Source organism: Protopterus annectens, chromosome 7.part0 (genome assembly GCF_019279795.1).
Source record: "Protopterus annectens isolate FY-2018-M chromosome 7.part0, PAN1.0, whole genome shotgun sequence".
NCBI classification, from domain to species: domain Eukaryota; kingdom Metazoa; phylum Chordata; order Ceratodontiformes; family Protopteridae; genus Protopterus; species Protopterus annectens.
In genome coordinates this window covers 8,751,858-8,768,893 of record NC_056739.1, presented here as the reverse complement: position 1 = coordinate 8,768,893, position 17,036 = coordinate 8,751,858, and the positions used below count along the sequence as shown (strand labels likewise).

At 41.7% G+C, this 17,036-nt stretch overlaps 1 protein-coding gene across 1 annotated transcript in view; it reads right to left on the bottom strand.

Annotated features, from left to right (window-relative positions):
* TSPAN2 (tetraspanin 2) overlaps nucleotides 1-17,036 on the bottom strand; it is a 977,937-nt gene that overhangs the window by 71,779 nt on the left and 889,122 nt on the right. The window lies entirely within an intron of this gene.

Genomic DNA, 17,036 nt, shown 5'->3' with positions numbered 1-17,036 from the left:
TGTTTACAGTAGACGTAGTTTCTTTATACACCTGCATCCCCCACGAAAAAGGGGTTGAGGCCATACGTGCCCTATTAAGTAAAAACAATGAATTTAATGCAGGTCAAATTTCTACCATATGTAGGTTTTTAGATATTTTGTTGCATCACAACTATTTTTTATTTGGACAAACATACTATAGACAAAAAAGAGGCGTAGCGATGGGATCTCCAGCTGCACCATCTTACGCGAATTTAGTAATGTGTTGGTGGGAAGAAGTTTTTCTCACCCCATTAAAAACCAAGTTTCACACACTGTTATACCATAGATTTGTTGATGATTTGATTTTCATTATATACAGTGGATAATTTTCTTTTTGAAATAAACAGATTAGAAAGTTTTTTAAAATTCACTTTAGGTGGTTCAGGGTTACATATTAATTTTTTAGATATTTCTTTCTGGTGGGATTCCATTGAACATAGATTTAATAGTAAGATATTTCGAAAGGATACTTTTACTAACAGTTACCTCCACTTCCAGAGTGCACATCCCAAACACACTATCAGGAATATTCCTAAGGGGCAATTTATAAGGGCATGCCGAATGACATCAAGAGAACAAGACTTGACAAAAGAAATTGAATTTATTAAAAATATGTTTACCAGAAGAGGGTACACAATACACATGTTAGAAGATATTATTACAGAAGTGTTAAGTAAGCGAACATCACACTTTCCAGCATTGCTGAATCATAATAATTTTGATAACACCACCGTCTTATTAAATAGATCAGAAAAAACAAATGTTTCAGACAAATTAGTCTGTTCTTTGGATATGAGCATTGACAGTGCCTTTATTAAAAGCTTAATAGAAAAAAATTGGAAAATCATACAGGGAAATTTTGAAATTTCTAAAGTTTTAGGGAAGAAACCAAACTTTGTTTTTAGGAACACCTTTAACATCAAAAAGGCATTAGAGGAAAATAAAACACGGCATGAATTAAGCAGGGCAACTACAAAAGGCATGTTCCCTTGTTACAATTGTAACATGTGTAGGTACATCTCTCAAGGGCCATTAATAGTTATTGACACTATAGATAAAACTTTTCAAGTGCCAGAACACGTCAATTGTTGCACTAAGGGGGTCATTTACATTAGTATTTGTAGTTCTTGTCCAGCTTTTTATGTGGGAATGACCACTAGGTGCCTCAAAACACGAATTTGTGAACATATATATAGTATTAATACTCACGATGAGACAAATGCCCTGTTCAAACATTCCTTAGTTTGCAAAAACTTTAAGAAATTTTTATTTACAATCATTGAAGTATGTAAAGTAGATTTGAGGGGGGGGTGATTTTAGGAATTATGTCGAACAAAGAGAAACATTGTGGCAAATCAGATTAAAATCTGATAAACATCCAGGTTTAAACGAAGCAATCAACATAAAATGTTTTTTAAAGGACCGTAAGTTATGCATAGATAAGAATACTGTAACATCTTTATTTAATTGAATGGTATCAGCATTTTAAATTCTTAATTGTTTAATTGACTGAATGATTTGTTATTTAAAGCAGGTTGACTATGTTATTTTGTATTCTGATGAAGTCTCTTGACGAAAGCGGCTATTAAAACATTATTACGCTATTTCCTGTGAGTTACTGCAGCTGGTTTGAATTTCCTCATCTTTGTTTCTGTTGGTTTTCATACAATTTGTGGTTACAGTGGCAAAAGTACTTGTTAAGGAAATTATTCCTAGGTTCAGCATTCCAGAGAGAATCTATAGTGACAATGGTACGCACTTTGTAAATCAAACCATACAATAGCTGAGTAAGTTTTTTGGTATTTCTTTAAAAAAATCATTGTGCATATCATCCGCAGTCTGCAGGGCTGGTTGAAAGACATAATGGTATACTGAAAAGCAAACTGAGGAAATTGATAGCTGAGACAGGGAAAACCTGGCTGTACTTTTTACCCCTGGCACTGTTAAACATGAGAACCGTCCCTACAGAAAAAGGACTGACTCCTTTCGAGAAGCTGTATGGGAGGGCTTATTATACACCCCAGTGGAAACCACTCATGTCATCAGACCAGGAAGCTGATTTTACATTAGCTGAATATATGAAAAAGTTGTTGAGTTCTAAACATCTGTTGCAGTTTAATTCTGTTTCAGGTCAAAAACAAACCGAAATATCGGAAGTGACAGTGACGCCAGGAGACTGGGTGTGGATTAAAATCGTTAAGTGAAAGAACTGGGCATCGCCAAAGTGGGAAGGTCCCTATCAGGTGCTTCTTTCAACACCTACTGCAGTCAAAATAGCAGAGCGAGCTTCGTGGATACATCTGACGCACTGCAAGTTGGTGAAGAACTTCGAGCTGGACAAAGACCTTATCTCTCCATCGGGACCCTAAGCACAAAAGTCTGGCTACAAAGGGGGGTCAGATCAATAGGAACTGATCCGTCTCAAACCCAGTGAAGCAATCACCGGTGCTAAGGTCCTATAGGGCAGAGAGTAAGATCATGTGTCCTAGGCGAAGATGACGCAAGCAAGAAAGATCCAAATACATCTGTTTGGAGGAATCGGAGAAAACAGGAATGCAGAGCAATCATTCCTGCAGAAATATTGCATGACCAGCCTGTTAACTGTACTGGTAACAATAATCTTTTTATTGTGGCCATTTCTCTCCTCTGCCACACAAGTAGAACGAAGTAAACGTGCAAAATGGCACCCAAATTTCAATACTTATCAGGCTATTAAGCACTCTTATGCAGACACCCTCAATATCTCCAATTGCTGGGTCTGTGCAGCTATTCCTACTGCACATGGAGGAATACCCTTAATACAGATTCCCTTAAATATGAACCAAACCTGGCAAGCACTGCTGAAAGATGCAGTGAATGTGACATCAATTAAAAAAGTGACCCTATTCTTACCCAAGGCAAAAAGAGGAACAGTGTGCTTTCAAAACTACGGAAAAACAGAGGTTGGAAATAGCACGTGTAACATGACAGTGATACATTACTGTACTGGAAATTCCTGCACCATGACAAACGAGGGCCAACAATTGCAAGTTGGCAATAGCAATTACTCCACTGAAAGAAAGAAAACGGTTGAAGAAAATCAAATTGTGTAAAGTAAAATGTTCTGGGCTATGACCCAACAAAAGCCCAGCAACTATAAATTCAGCAACATTTCAGTCGCAATTCCTGACTACTACTTCATGTGTGGTGATAGAGCATATAAATGGCTACCAGGCAACTGGTCTGGAAGCTGTTTTCTGGCATATCTGATTCCAGCAATACGACATGTATCGACACTACCCCAGGGGAAAATTCAAAATGTTTGAGAAATCAAGAAACCCGCTAATCCGGTGGGACAAGTTGATGCATCCTGGGTATATCACCATGATTTAACCCATGTGAATGACAAAGGACTGTCGCACATGGATCTGGGTGATGACGTCATATCTTGGGTGGGCATAATACCAGCATACGGAGCAGTGAAATCGATCTGGGAGCTGAGAAAACTATCCAAACTTCTTGAAACAATGAGTAATGCGACTTTTCCCCCCCTAGAATTGGTGACCGATGAACTCACAGCCATGAGGACAGTGGTGCTTCAAAATCGCATGGCTCTCGACTTCACCCTAGCGGCAAAAGGAGGTTTGTGCGCTTTAATCCAGGAGTGCTGTTCGTTTATTCCTGACAACAAACATGAAATAGACAGCCATCTCAGAATAATTCAGCAAGTGTCGGCTATGACCAAACCAGGACCGAATCCATTAACAAGACTTTTTCCAAAAATGGTTCGGGGGTTGGGGCAGTATCCTGACGAACATTCTGATTGCCATCTGTGTAGGGGCAGCCTTACTGATAGTGTGTGGATGCTGCTGCATCCCCTGTATAAAAGGACTAGCTGAAAATTTCATAGACGCCTCAATTTCAAAGACTTTATATCAGAATGTTGAGTTAGAGGTACTGATTAAAAGCTGAAGAAATACTTTCACAAGCTTGAACTGAATGACTCTCTAACTACAAATCCTGAGTGGGAAATGGTTAAGGGAAGAAAAACTGTTTATGCTTGTTTTTGAAAGTAGAATAAAGTATTAAAAGGGGGAAATGTTAGGAAAATGTATAACTGCAATGCAATATGTAGGCTTAGTGTATTGAAATATATACCTGCAATATGCAGGTTTAGTGCATTAAGGGTTAAAAGGAGTTAATACATTTACTCTGCTTATTCTGTGTGAAAATATGCAGCTGCTAGAAGCTCTGAAAAATGAACAATGGATGTCTGTAAATCTATCATGGTCAGCAGAATGTGTATTGAGGCCAGGACTGTACCTTGAATGTATCATATCAGAACTAGAGAAAAAATTGTGAGAAACTATGGAAAGCTGAAACAAGCCCAAGGCCAGGTTGTTTTTCTCAAACATGTTTTTGCAAGTTAGCAATTATCTGACCATGTCAGCAGCAAATCTAATAATAGCATCTTTCTGTGAACTTGCAGAAAACTGTATAAAAACTGTAGGTTGAACTATGGAAAATCAGACAAACCTTGTACCTACATGCTTTGTCTCCTTGCTGCAAGTAATAAAGGGTGCCTTGCTTGAACCTAACGTGCATTGATCTTTGTATTTTCTTTTACAATCCACTTTCCAGGCCTTGCTGTGAGGTTCCCTGGTGCAGAATTTGCTGAGCTGATGATTGAAGTGGGAGGCAAAGAGGTCAACCTTCGGGGTGCCCCAATTCTGGGTTACAAGGGTGAAGGCTCTTGGGTCTATCTGCCACTTGTGTGGGTCGAGCAGGTTTCTGCTTAAGTTGTCTGCCAGAAAGTTTAGAGAGCCTGCCAGGAATTTTGCTAACAGGTGGAGCTGCATGGCTGAGGCTGTGTGCCAAAGGGTCATGGCAAGTCTGCACAGAGGTTAAGAGTGAGTCCCTCCCTGCTTGTTGATATACCACATCACCGTGGTGTTGTCTGTCTTAATCAGTAGAGACCCTGGGGAGAGTAGGGGTCTGAAAGCTGTCAGGGCATGCTGAACAGCTAACATCTCTTTTTGGGTGATGTGCAGATGTATTTGATTTGGGCTCCATTGGCCCTGAATGCACCTGCCGTCCAGGTGTGCACCCCACGGCACAGTCTGATGCGTCTGTTGTGAAGGTCTGGGTGGTGTGGGGTTGTGAGAAGGGAAGACCCTTGCTGTGGTAGCACGCTGCTGCCCATCAAAGAAAATATTTCCTTAGACAATGTATCATTGGTATATGAGTTTTCAGGTCTTCAGAGTGCTGACACCAAAGGCTTTTTAGATACCATTTCAGTTTCCTCATATGCAGTCTGGCATATGGAATGAGTAGAATGCAAGAAGCCATGAACCCTAGAGCTTGCAGGATTTTCCTTGTGGATAACTGGGTCCTGGTGGCTAGTTGAGAGAAGTAGGCTGTCAGGTAGGATTGTTTTTCTTGTGTAAGGAATGTCATCTGGGATGCTGTGTCCTGGCTTGCTCCCAGGAATACAATTTTTTGTGTGGGTACTAGCTTGGATTTCTTTTCGTTGACAGTATACCCCAGGGCGGTCAGTAGGTCCTTTACAAAGGTCAGGTGCGTTAGCAGCTTTTCCTGACTGTCTGCCTGAATTAGGCAGTCGTCTAAGTATGGGTAAATTTGAATACTTCTTTGTCTGCAAAAAGCAATGACGGGAGCCAGACTTTTTGTGAAAACTCTGGGAGCAGTGGATAAGCCAAAGGGAAGCGTAGAGAACTGAAAGTGCAGTGATCCTGCCCTGAAACATAGATATTTCCTGCATGATTCCCTGATTGGGATGTGTAGGTAGGCCTCTTTTAGGTCTACGGTGGCTAAACAAGCATCCTTGGAAAGCATAGGTAGAAGCTGCTGGAGGGTGAGGATTTTGAATTTTGGTATCACCAGAAAGGTGTTTAGAATGGCTAGATCAAGGATGGGGTGCCATGTGCCCTCTTTTCTGGGTACCAGGAAGAGTCTGAAGTAGAAACCTTGGCCTATCTGTTCTGCAGGAACATGTTCTATTGCCCTCACAGTGAGCAAGGAAAGGATTTGCTTTTTGATCTCTGCTCACTGGTTTGGGGGAAGATTTGGGAACCCTTTTGGGGTTAGCAGAGTATGGAAATAAAATTTGTATCCCTGGGACACTATGTTGAGGACCCAGCAGTCGTTGGTAATGGTGGCCCAATTGCTTTCGTGAAAGGAGAGTTTTCCTCCTAGGGGCAAGAGCAGGTGGGCAGAGGGAGGGGTGGAAGTGTAAAGTCATTCTGAGTTCTTACCATATGGGGGTGGCTTTGCACTCCCTGGTTTTGAAGAGGAGGAACTCCATTGCTTAGATCTCTGCATTCCCTGAGACAGTTGTCTGGGGGGCCTGCTTCCCCTGGGTCTGGGCTTAGTTGACTTGGAGGGGGCAGGAAAGGACCAGTGCTTGGAGGGGCAATGCTTACTGAACCTCAGTGGCTGGACCTGTAAGAAGTCTTTAACTGTCTGCATAGATTTAACTTTTTCTTCCATCTTTTTTAAGACCTCTTCTGCCTTGGTGCCAAATAAGTTGTTTTTGTGCAAGGGTGCGTCCAATAATTTGGATTTGACATGGTCTGGTAAGGGCTGTTCCTTAAGAATGAATTCTAAGGACAGAACCAATGACTGCTGCCCTGCAAGATGCTTCTAGGGCATCAAAGCCACATTGTAAGGTGTGCTTAGTTACCTGACTTGCAGAATGCATTAACTCTTGTAACTCTTTATTTTCTGCACAAGCAGGGAAATAAGATATGTTTTGAGGAGTTCCATGGTATGTTGCTGAATTTTCAGCATATGGAACTCACAATTTAATGTTCTAATAGCAAGAGTAGCAGAGGTGTATACTTTTTATCCCATCTGTCTAAAGCTCGTGAATCCCTATCTGAGGGGGTGGGATTCTTAGCTGAAGTTGCTTTGATTCCTTTAGGTCCTTGAGAGATGACCTTGGGGTCAGCAGTAGGGTTTATGAAAAGAAATTTGTGAGAGTCAGGGACTCTATAGTACCTGTCCAGTTTCCTGGTAGCAGGAGGGAGGGTGTCAGGGGTCAGACTGGATTCCATAAAAACATCATCCACAACATGCAGGACAGGAGCGATGGCCAGAGGTTTGTGTTGTAGAAGATCTAAGAATTCCCTGAGTCTCTTTTTTGACTGAGGATAGTCTTGACATTCCCATTGGAAATGCTCCCTTAAAGTGTGTAAGGTTTCCCCAAAGGAAAGTCCTTGAGTGGAGAGGCTGAAGGGATGGATTCCTCTGCATCAGAATCCTCATAAGTAGAGAGGGGTTGCATGTCTTCATATTCAGATGCATCAGAGTCATCGGACTCCTGTTCAGATAAAACTACTGGGGACAAGTCTCTTTTTCTTTTGGAAGGGGTAGCCTGGCTTCCCCTGATAAGCATTATTTATTTATTTATTTATTTTATTTATTTTACATTTGTTGACTGGGACAGTCCAACTGGATTATAAGTCCATTTTCAGTGGAGGCCTGGGGAGAAAAGCTCCAAGAGAACAATTTTTTACAAAACATAGTTTTAAGGACAGACTTTTGACATACAATTTCCATAGAAGAGACTTTGACATACACATTAACTAACTAGGATACATTTGTTCTCTACAATATAATATTACATTTTAGAAGATATTCCTAAGTTTAGGATTCCTGTGATAGATTTACTATCAGAGTAAAAGCAGAGAGACGTAGAATAAGGCTCCGAGAGAGCAGATGATGCTCGATATAGCTGAGAAGTATAACAAATTGGTTCACTATATGTCTTCGCCTGGTTTTAGTTGAGAAGGATAACAAATTGATTTACAATATGTCTTCTCCTGGTTTTAGTTGCTTATGGAGAGCTCAACATTGCTAGGGTAGTTTTCCCTAACTCCTGGAGAGATGGGATGAGCAGTAGATTAATAGTCCTAAGTGGGTACAGTATTATGATTGGTTGGCTTAGCAGAGTTACTTAAGTTAGGTGAAGTGTTCTAATGAGACATTATCCGGCGGGATACAGGAGCACAGTTGATTATTCAAAAAGTTAGTTTTAACAAGTTTCTTGAACTGTGATGGGGATTTGTTGTCAGTTATGTGGGCAGGAAGGGAGTTCCAGGTTTTTGCTATACAGTGGCTGTAGACAGACTTACCATCTTCACTGTTATATTGGGTTACTTTGAGGAGGTTTTGTGCCAGACCTCAAGGGCCTGGCGGTTGTATAGGTTTGCAAAAGATTTTGTAGGGCTGGGGTGTTTTCAGAGTTATGTATTATTTTGTGGGCTAGTGATAGTTGATTGAGTTGAAGGTTGAAGTAGTCAGCTGAAGTTGATATGATTCCTTTAGGTCTTTGAGAGATGACCTCAGGGTCAGCAGAAGGAGTTTTGAAAAGAAATTTGCGAGAGTCATTATAAGGTCTTCCGCCATTTTAGGCATTTGAGACTGAGGCAAGGAAGCAGGTGCCTGAGCTTGGGTCATCTGTTTTTTGGGTGTGGTTCATACCCTGGGCCTTAGAAACTTGGTAGTTTTCAAATGAACTGAAGACACGAAAGAAGTCGTCGGTCTGTGTTGAGTATCTGTAGTGTGAAGTACTTCCTCAGAAGCTGGTGCCTGCTCCGCGGCTCCAGACCCATCCAAGGTAGAGACATCTGCAGGATCCTTAGTTGAAGTAGAGTCTTGTGGCATACGAGACTCCAAAAGGGTCTCCGTAGCGGCCTGCGAATCCACAGAAGCGGGCATCAGGGGCTGCAAAAGCGCCTCACTGAGGACCGGAGAATTGACAACTAACTTAACGGAAGTGTCTTCGGTAGTTTTGGAGCTATGCGGTCTGTCTCTGTCTTTACCTTACATTTTTTCGGAAGATCTGTTGTCGGATGGCTTACCGAAGCCATACCGGAATTCGAGGACTGACAGCGAAAATATCTAGCTACAATAAGGCCCGATAACGTACAGTTCTGTTAAACAAAGCACAAAAGCAACAGCGGGGGACATCGTGGTCCGGGCCTAAACAAGTTACGCAGTAAGAATGAAAGTCTCTATGTGGTATTTTCTTTCCACAGGCGAGACAATTGTTAACTTTTTCTGACATCAGTTAGAGCAAGAAAAAGGGATCCCCAACGGGGTACTTAGCTTCAGAAGACTTCAACTTCAATTCGGAAACGAAAAACTCAGGTAGCGGCTGACCGGCACTCGTGTGAACTGCTTTTGTGCTTTGTTTAACAACAGAACTGTACGTTATCGGGCCTTATTGTAGCTAGATATTTTCGCTGTCAGTCCTCGAATTCCGATATGGCTTCGGTAAGTCATCCGACAACAGATCTTCTGAAAAAATGTAAGGTAAAGACAGAGACAGACCGCATAGCTCCAAGAAAGACTGATGTAAAGGCATCAGCTGCCTGATTTTACACCACTGTCGACCTGACGTCAGTCCTGGAGCAACCGATGCAGAAACACTAAGCCTCTGGTATTTGGGCCGACTGAGGTCTACCCTGGCAGGGATAACCCAAATGTAATGACTGCAACAGTGAAACAAGAAGAACATCTGCATTGCATGCTCTTTCATGTTAGCTAGTGGACTGATTTCCATCAGGGATATGTGGTTTTGAATAGATGTCTCTGGAGTGAAGCTGGCACTGAATTTATTTACCAGTATGCTGGCAGTATGCACTGGATCAGGATAGTTAGTGCCATTCTTAATAAGGTCAGAACAATGCTGGGTGTTACTTCTTATTTTTTCTGAACTTATTAGCCAGTATGTTGGCAACATCCATTGGACAGGAGTAGCTAATACCATTAGGAATAAGTTTTTAACCAATGCTGGGAGTTATTTCTTGTTTTTCTGCTAACAAGAAGAATTTGTAAAAGTCCACGGCTTCTGTAGCAAGTCTGAGTTCATGGGATTCATTTGTTTTACTTATGTCTTTTTTATTTTTTTAACTAGCTGTTTGATGTTCTCATTTTTTTTCAGGGGGGGGGGGTCATTTCTTTTACTATACAATTTTGCAAGTTTAGTTTGTTAGTGTTGGTAGGACCACCACAGCATTCTGATTTTAGACCTTCCCTTGGATCTAGTTTGGACTGCCAATTTAATATATTTATTGAGGGGGTGCATACTTTTCTGTACAGCTTTTTGCAGCATCAGAACTATGGGTAATAGCATTATATTTGAATTCACACACTTTATTAGGATATTCGTATGTATGAAGTCTGAATTGTGTAGTATTTGTTTTGATGGTTTAGAGATTCTGATAGAGAAAGTTACTAGTTTGTGGTTTGATTTGATCAGTGTGGAAGGGGAAACCTTAGGAATGGTAGATTCAGACTGTAAGTCTGTTAAGATCAGGTCATGTATATTCACTTCTCCAGTAGATTCTTTAAGAATCTGCCCTAGGGAGTTTTTATTGATACAGATACAATCTAATAATTTTGAGCATATCCTATGTTAGTGGTATAAGTCTACCGGTTAAGCACCAAGTAGTTAAAAATCACTTAGGATAACACTGTTCCTACTTATGGGGAGTTCATACCGAATATTAAGGAACGTTGCGTGATTTTCTGGAGACATGGAGGGGTTCTGCAGCACATTACGAACTGTTAGCTGATTGCATTTAGCAAGATCTGAATCTCCATAAGCTCTACTTGCTGGTCTCTAGGTTATCTGTCTCAAAGTAATGTGATCTACAACAAATATGGATACTCCACAGCAGTTTCCATGAGGCCTAAAAGAATGGTAAGCACAAAACCCAGGTATTTAGGGAGTATCCTCTGGACAATTAAACCAGGTTCCTGTAACAATACATATATGGATGTGTCAAAATGCAGGAAGGCCACAACATCTGACAGTTTATTGTTTAGACTTCTAGCATTAAGTAAACCCACCAGATATGGTCCAATGGTTGGCATGTTTTGGGAGCTAGGGAGGGAGGGAGGTTTATCAACTGGCTCTTGCCTAAAACAAGGCACAAAGGAGACTACAAATCTTTCATCAGTGTGCAGAAGCCATGGAATGAAAGGTCCAAACTGTCTATGGTGAAGCAAGAATATTTTTTAAATACCTCATCCCATGCTGGTGAGACGTCAATTGTTAAAGAAATTATTTTTTCTTTATGTTGCCACATCATTTTAGGTGATGGAAGGATTCCACTCAATATTAGGGTCTTTCCTGAATTTGTGACACTCACAGAAAACTCTTCAACATTTCTCTTCATATCTGTCGGGGTTCTGTGCATGAGGTTGTTTACCCCAACATAGGCCACCACCATTCTATAATCATATTTTACTATTTTAAGGGCCCTTATAGTGTCAACAATCTTGGCTCCTGAGATACAGCTCACTGTCACCTTGTTTTTGTCAAGCCTCTTGAGTGTAGAATCTGTGTGCTTAACTATGGTTTCACCAATCCACAGTGCATTTCTTTTTGTGTTTGAAGATTGCTTTGGTGTAACTGGTCTAAAATATGCTGTTTCCTGATACTCTCAGCTGAGTTGTCTGTAATTGGTGCAGCAGTGTTTAATTTATGCTGAGCCTTGCAACTAGTCGTCAGCTGTGGCTCGGTTAAGGAGTTTTACATCACCACAGCTTGTGATAATTTAGTATGTGAATGTGCAGGTTGTGGAGTAAGTGAATGAAGCTCGAAGGATAGGTTTGATTACGGGAGTGTGGCACTGAATTTGGCTAGGTACTTACAACTCTTGGAAGTAAACAGTGACAAGTTAAGTAAAAGATCATTGTCTATGAGCGCACTGGAAACACTAGATCCAAGGACATAAACTTTTTCCTGCGACATAAACAGAAAATGCTGGTGAGACCGATATGTGTCACAAAGGATCTCCACCCTATGGAATAGGCTACCCATCCATGTGAAGCAGAGTTCATCCATAACCCCATTCAAATGCAACCTTGACTACTGGATGGGGAATCATAAATTCGCCCCCATGTCTCTATTGGACGGAAGCAGATAGTAAGTAAAATATTACCTAGCTAACATACCCTCCCTCCCACAAAGTCCTTGACACCTCCAAACTAACATACTCCTCCTAGTAAACACCCAAGGTCCATGGGGACATAATTGGGTTGAGTTGCACAGCTAGGCTTATAAAAGGCTCTGGTGGTGGTTGTTAGCCTAGTACATACTGTGAACCTATGAAACTATGAGCATCAGGCAATTATTACTTGCCTGAGTATATCAAGTGCTATGAGACCAGCAACAGAGGGTACTTTAGATAACTGACCTTCCATTCTGACCAAAGTATGGTGTGTTCCGGAAGAATAAGATAATATAACAATGTTTGAATTCTTCAGTATGAATATTTGTTCAAGATAAACAGTAGAGGAAGATTTAATTCATGCCATGAGCACTAAGTTAACTGCATGCAGTCAATATCCTAGTCTTGTCTAAAGGCTCAGAAGGCAAGCATCAGATTTCCTCTCAGTAGTCTACAAGATACTGAATACAGGAACAGTGCTTCCGGTCTTTTCTGATAGCTTAGGGTTTTTTAAGTCAGTGATCTTCTTAGTTAGGAACCTCTGGATTCTTTCTAGTTGTTTTATATATCAAGCAAGGTATATCCCACAGGAGGCTCTGTATTCAATAACTGGACTCATCGATTCTGAATATAATGGGACAGTGATCTCTTTAGATTTGGATGATATTCCTTATGCAATCACATGTTCGGAGGTTGACAGGAGATTACTAGGCCAATGGCCCAAGAGCCCTTACAAGCCTAGCCAGTTTTACCCACATTTTACTTAATTTTCTATCCCCAGGGGAAAGATAACAAGGGTCAGCAAGTGGGGTTTTGACTATTTTTACAGACTGCCTCCATCTACAAGGGACATGGGCACCACCACAAGAGTGGATTTGTGCTTCCCATCCATATCCATCAGTCCAAATTCCACTTGAAGATAGTCAGGAAAGGGCTCTGCTTCACATGAACAGGAAGCCTATTCCAGAGGAGGGGCAATCTCTGGGACTCATATCCGCCTCTCCAGCATGACTTATTCATGTCAGAGATCAGGTTTAGATCTTTGGAACGGGTGGCCCTCATGCAGTTAGTTTTTAAAATATGCAAAAGTTCCATCAGATCTGGGTCACAGACTGCCTTGTAGGACAGATACGGACCACCCCCTCAGTAATCAGTAGGAAACTGAATACAGGGATAGGGCTTTTGATTGGTCCACATATGACATGTTGGTTATACCCTGTATTTTTCTGCTGAGAAACCTCTGAGGATGCTCCAGCTATTTCTGGTTCCTGGAGAGGTACATGCCAAAGGGTGCATTGTACATAAGGTCTGATGAGGGCTGAGTACTGTGGTACTATAACATCCTTAGATCTGGATACCGTACCCTTACTTATAAGCCACATAAAAAGATTTCTTCAACACCATGGACACACGATGAACAAAGTTCAGATTACTATCTATCTGAGAGCCCAGAACTCTCACCACTAGGTTCACTCTTGGGGGGGGGGGTGCTATCAGTGTTGTAATTTACAGGGGTATCTGATTTCCCAAAAGGGTATTATTATGCACTTCTTTGCATTTAGTTTGAGGGCATAGCTCTGACATGAATCATTAGTCTACATCAGACCTTTCTTTAGGATATCAACATCATTTGGGGAGTCAATGATTGCCCACAACTTGCAGTCATCAGCAAACTTGGCCAGCCAAAGGCCATCTACACTTGCCTTCACATCTGATAAGTATATTTTAAACAGGAGGGGACAGCACCTCTTAGCAGATTGTTGGATGTGGATTCCCTCACTCTAACAACATGTGTCCTTTCCATGAGCCATCTGGCTACCCATCTGGTGACACAGAGGTTTACGCCCAATTTTGTGAGTTTAGCTATAATATCCTAGTGGGGTATTGTATCAAATGCCTTGTCCAGGTCACAGTAGGTAGTATGCACTGTCTTACCCTTATCCATGGCCTTCTCTGTGACAGTCACAAAGACTTTATGACTACTGACATGGCATGATGATCAATGAGAGGGAATTATCAACCCAAATTCCAAGGTCTTTTGCAGTGGGGTGCTGTTTATGTCGTATGTTGCGGGCAGGGGTAGTTTATCAAATGTGACAGTACTGCACTTTTTTATCATTTAATTTAAGCCCATTTTTAGTACACCAGATATTTATAAGTGTATAAGAGCTGACTCCCAGTTTATAGTCATCCGCAAACTTTGCCAGCCAGAGGTCTTGGCTCATAGTATGGAGCTCAGCATGCAAATATCAAACAAAAGAAGTTGCACCATGGAGCCCTGTGGGACAAACTGATTACATTCATACTTTTTGATGAGGCACCTGCTACCTGCACTGTGTAGGTTTTGTCCTTACCACATTAGACATTATTTGTACAGAATTTAGTTTGTTAATTATGCGAGTATGGGGCATGGTGTCAAAGGCCCTGACTAGAGCAAGGCATGCCATGGGTTTAAGCATAATCATTACCAGTTGTTTGTGTTACTATTTCACACAATTAACCACATTCATTACACATAATCTACCTCTGAAAAAGTTAAACTACTGCAGATGTAGCCGGATGACATTTTACATGTCATAGTTTAGCACAGTGATGAAGAAACTTTTGGGTGTGGCATGTCAAAAGCTCCTGACACAAAATAATTCAGTGCACTTCACATGAGCAGCGAATGCAAAAGCAGTGTCTTTGATAACTCAGGTGTTGGTGATCACTGGGGTGTCACCCAAAACGTCGTGGTGTGTGTGTGTCACCTTTGACATGCGTGTCATAAGTTCACCATCACTGGTTTAGCAGGTCAGTTAACATATGTTCTGTTGTCTTGCAAATAAGATTTGCCAGGCTGACAGGCCTGTAATTCCCAGGATAAGTGGTGGGGCCATCCTTGTGACGTAGTATTATGAAGCCTGTGACTAAGCACATGTTAGTTTAAGGACTGGCTCAGTCTGGGATTGTTCACTACTGTTTATTAAACAGCCAGGGATATTATCAGTTCCGATGGAGAAAGTATTTTTACTCTTGGAGATCACCTTTAGTACATGATCTTTAGTAATAATAGGGATCTGAGAGATTCTAGAATAAGATGGCTTTGAATAGTTGTCTCCAGGGTGAAGTATGCATTGAATTTGTTTGCTAGTATGCTGGCAGTGTCTACTGGGTCACAGTAGGTGCTGCCATTTTGAATTTGCTCAGAACAATGTTGGGTGTTATTTCTTAGTTTCCTAATGCAACTAAATAAGAAGTTATGTACCTACCATAACGTTCCATGTTAGTTGTCTTCTCTCGCCTTCTTTCTTGCTTGATGGGTTCGGAGCCGATCCCTCGGCTCCGACTTGGCACTTGCTAAGCTCGAGAGTCACTTTTACCAGCTCGAGGCAGCCCCATATCCCATGATGCAAGGCGGTAAGTACCCAGATCTCGTTTGCTGACAAAGGGCAATAGCACCAAGCATAAAATACTTCCCAAAGGAAGAAAGAAAACTTACAGATGGAAGAAGGACCAGGTCTGAATGGTCTTCAGCATAACAGTTTCTTATACAAGGTCTGTCCAGGCCAGGGGCAAGGAGGGAGGGTCGCAAGAAAGAAGGCGAGAGAAGACAACTAACATGGAACGTTATGGTAGGTACATAACTTCTTAATGTTAAGTTGTCAATCTCGCCTTCATTCTTGCTTGATGGGACCGCCCCTAGCACCTCTATCCTGGGTGGCTCAATGGAACAAACTCTTGAGGACTGTAGAGCCAAAACTGGCTCTGTCCCTGGAGGCCAAGTCCAATTTGTAATGGGAAACAAAAGTGTGAGGAGTAGCCCAAGTGGCCGCTGCACAAATAGTGTCCAAAGGAAGTCTAGCTTGAAAAGCTGTAGAAGTAGCTAAGCTCCTAGTTGAATGTGCTTTAGGTTTTGAGCACAGCTGTTTTCCCTGAGTATAAATTTCAGAGATGACCGAAGAAAGCCATCTGGACAAGGTCACTTTAGAAACAGGAAGGCCTTTTTATTATCCGCATAGGAAACAAAAAGTTGATCAGATTTTCTAAATTTTTTGTTCTGTCCAAATAATATCTAAGTTGACGGTGGACATCAAGATAATGTAGCTTTTGTTCAGCTCTATCTGAATAGTTAGGAAAAATACAGGAGATCAATGAATTGATTCAGATTGTTCTTTGAAGCGACCTTAGGTAAAAAGGATGGATTAGTTCTCAAAGATACTCTGTCTTTGTGAAAAACCAAATAGGGGTCGAACCGAAGAGCATGAAGTTCAGACACCCTCCTGGCAGATGTAATAGCCACTAGGAATAAAGTTTTCCAAGAAAGATATTTCAGGGAACAAGAAACAGCTGGCTCGAAGGGGGAAGAATCAAGGATGTCAGCACTAAATTTAGATCCCACTGAGGAGGAGGATTCCTGATTGGAGGCTTTAGTAGGAAAATTCCTTTCAAGAAGGCCCTGCAGAGCCTATGGGACATAATATTATGATCTGCTATCCCGACATGAAAATTAGAAATAGCAGCCAATTGAACTCTGACTGTGGAAGAAGAGGAGCCTGCATGAAAAATCTCTGCTAAGAAGTCCAGGACTGCCTGAACAGGGCAGTAAAAGGATCAATATTTTGGGCCTTAGCCCAATAAGAGAAACGTTCCATTTGCTTGTATAAATCCTCCTGGTAGAGGATTTTAGCGGTTACTATGATGTCTCTAACTGGGTTAGAGATCAAAGGAAGCCTGGCTAAGGAAGGAAGTGGAGCAACCATGCTGTGAGGTTGAGAGAAGGGATTGACCGGTGCAGCTGACCCGATTGGTGAATCAGAAGATCTGGCACTGGGTCCAGATGCCACGGCTGCACCAAAAGGTGATGATGGAGGAACGGGAACCAAACTTGTCGAGGCCAGTAAGGGGCAATGAGAATCAATTTGGCTCTCAAACGGTAGCTTTCTGGATCACCTGAGGGATCAGAGGAAATGGAGGGAAGGCATAAAGAAGTCCCTGGGGCCAATCCTGGGTCAGAGCGTCTCTGGGGGGATGGCCTGATAGAGGGAAGAGACTGAAGAAGTCTGGACA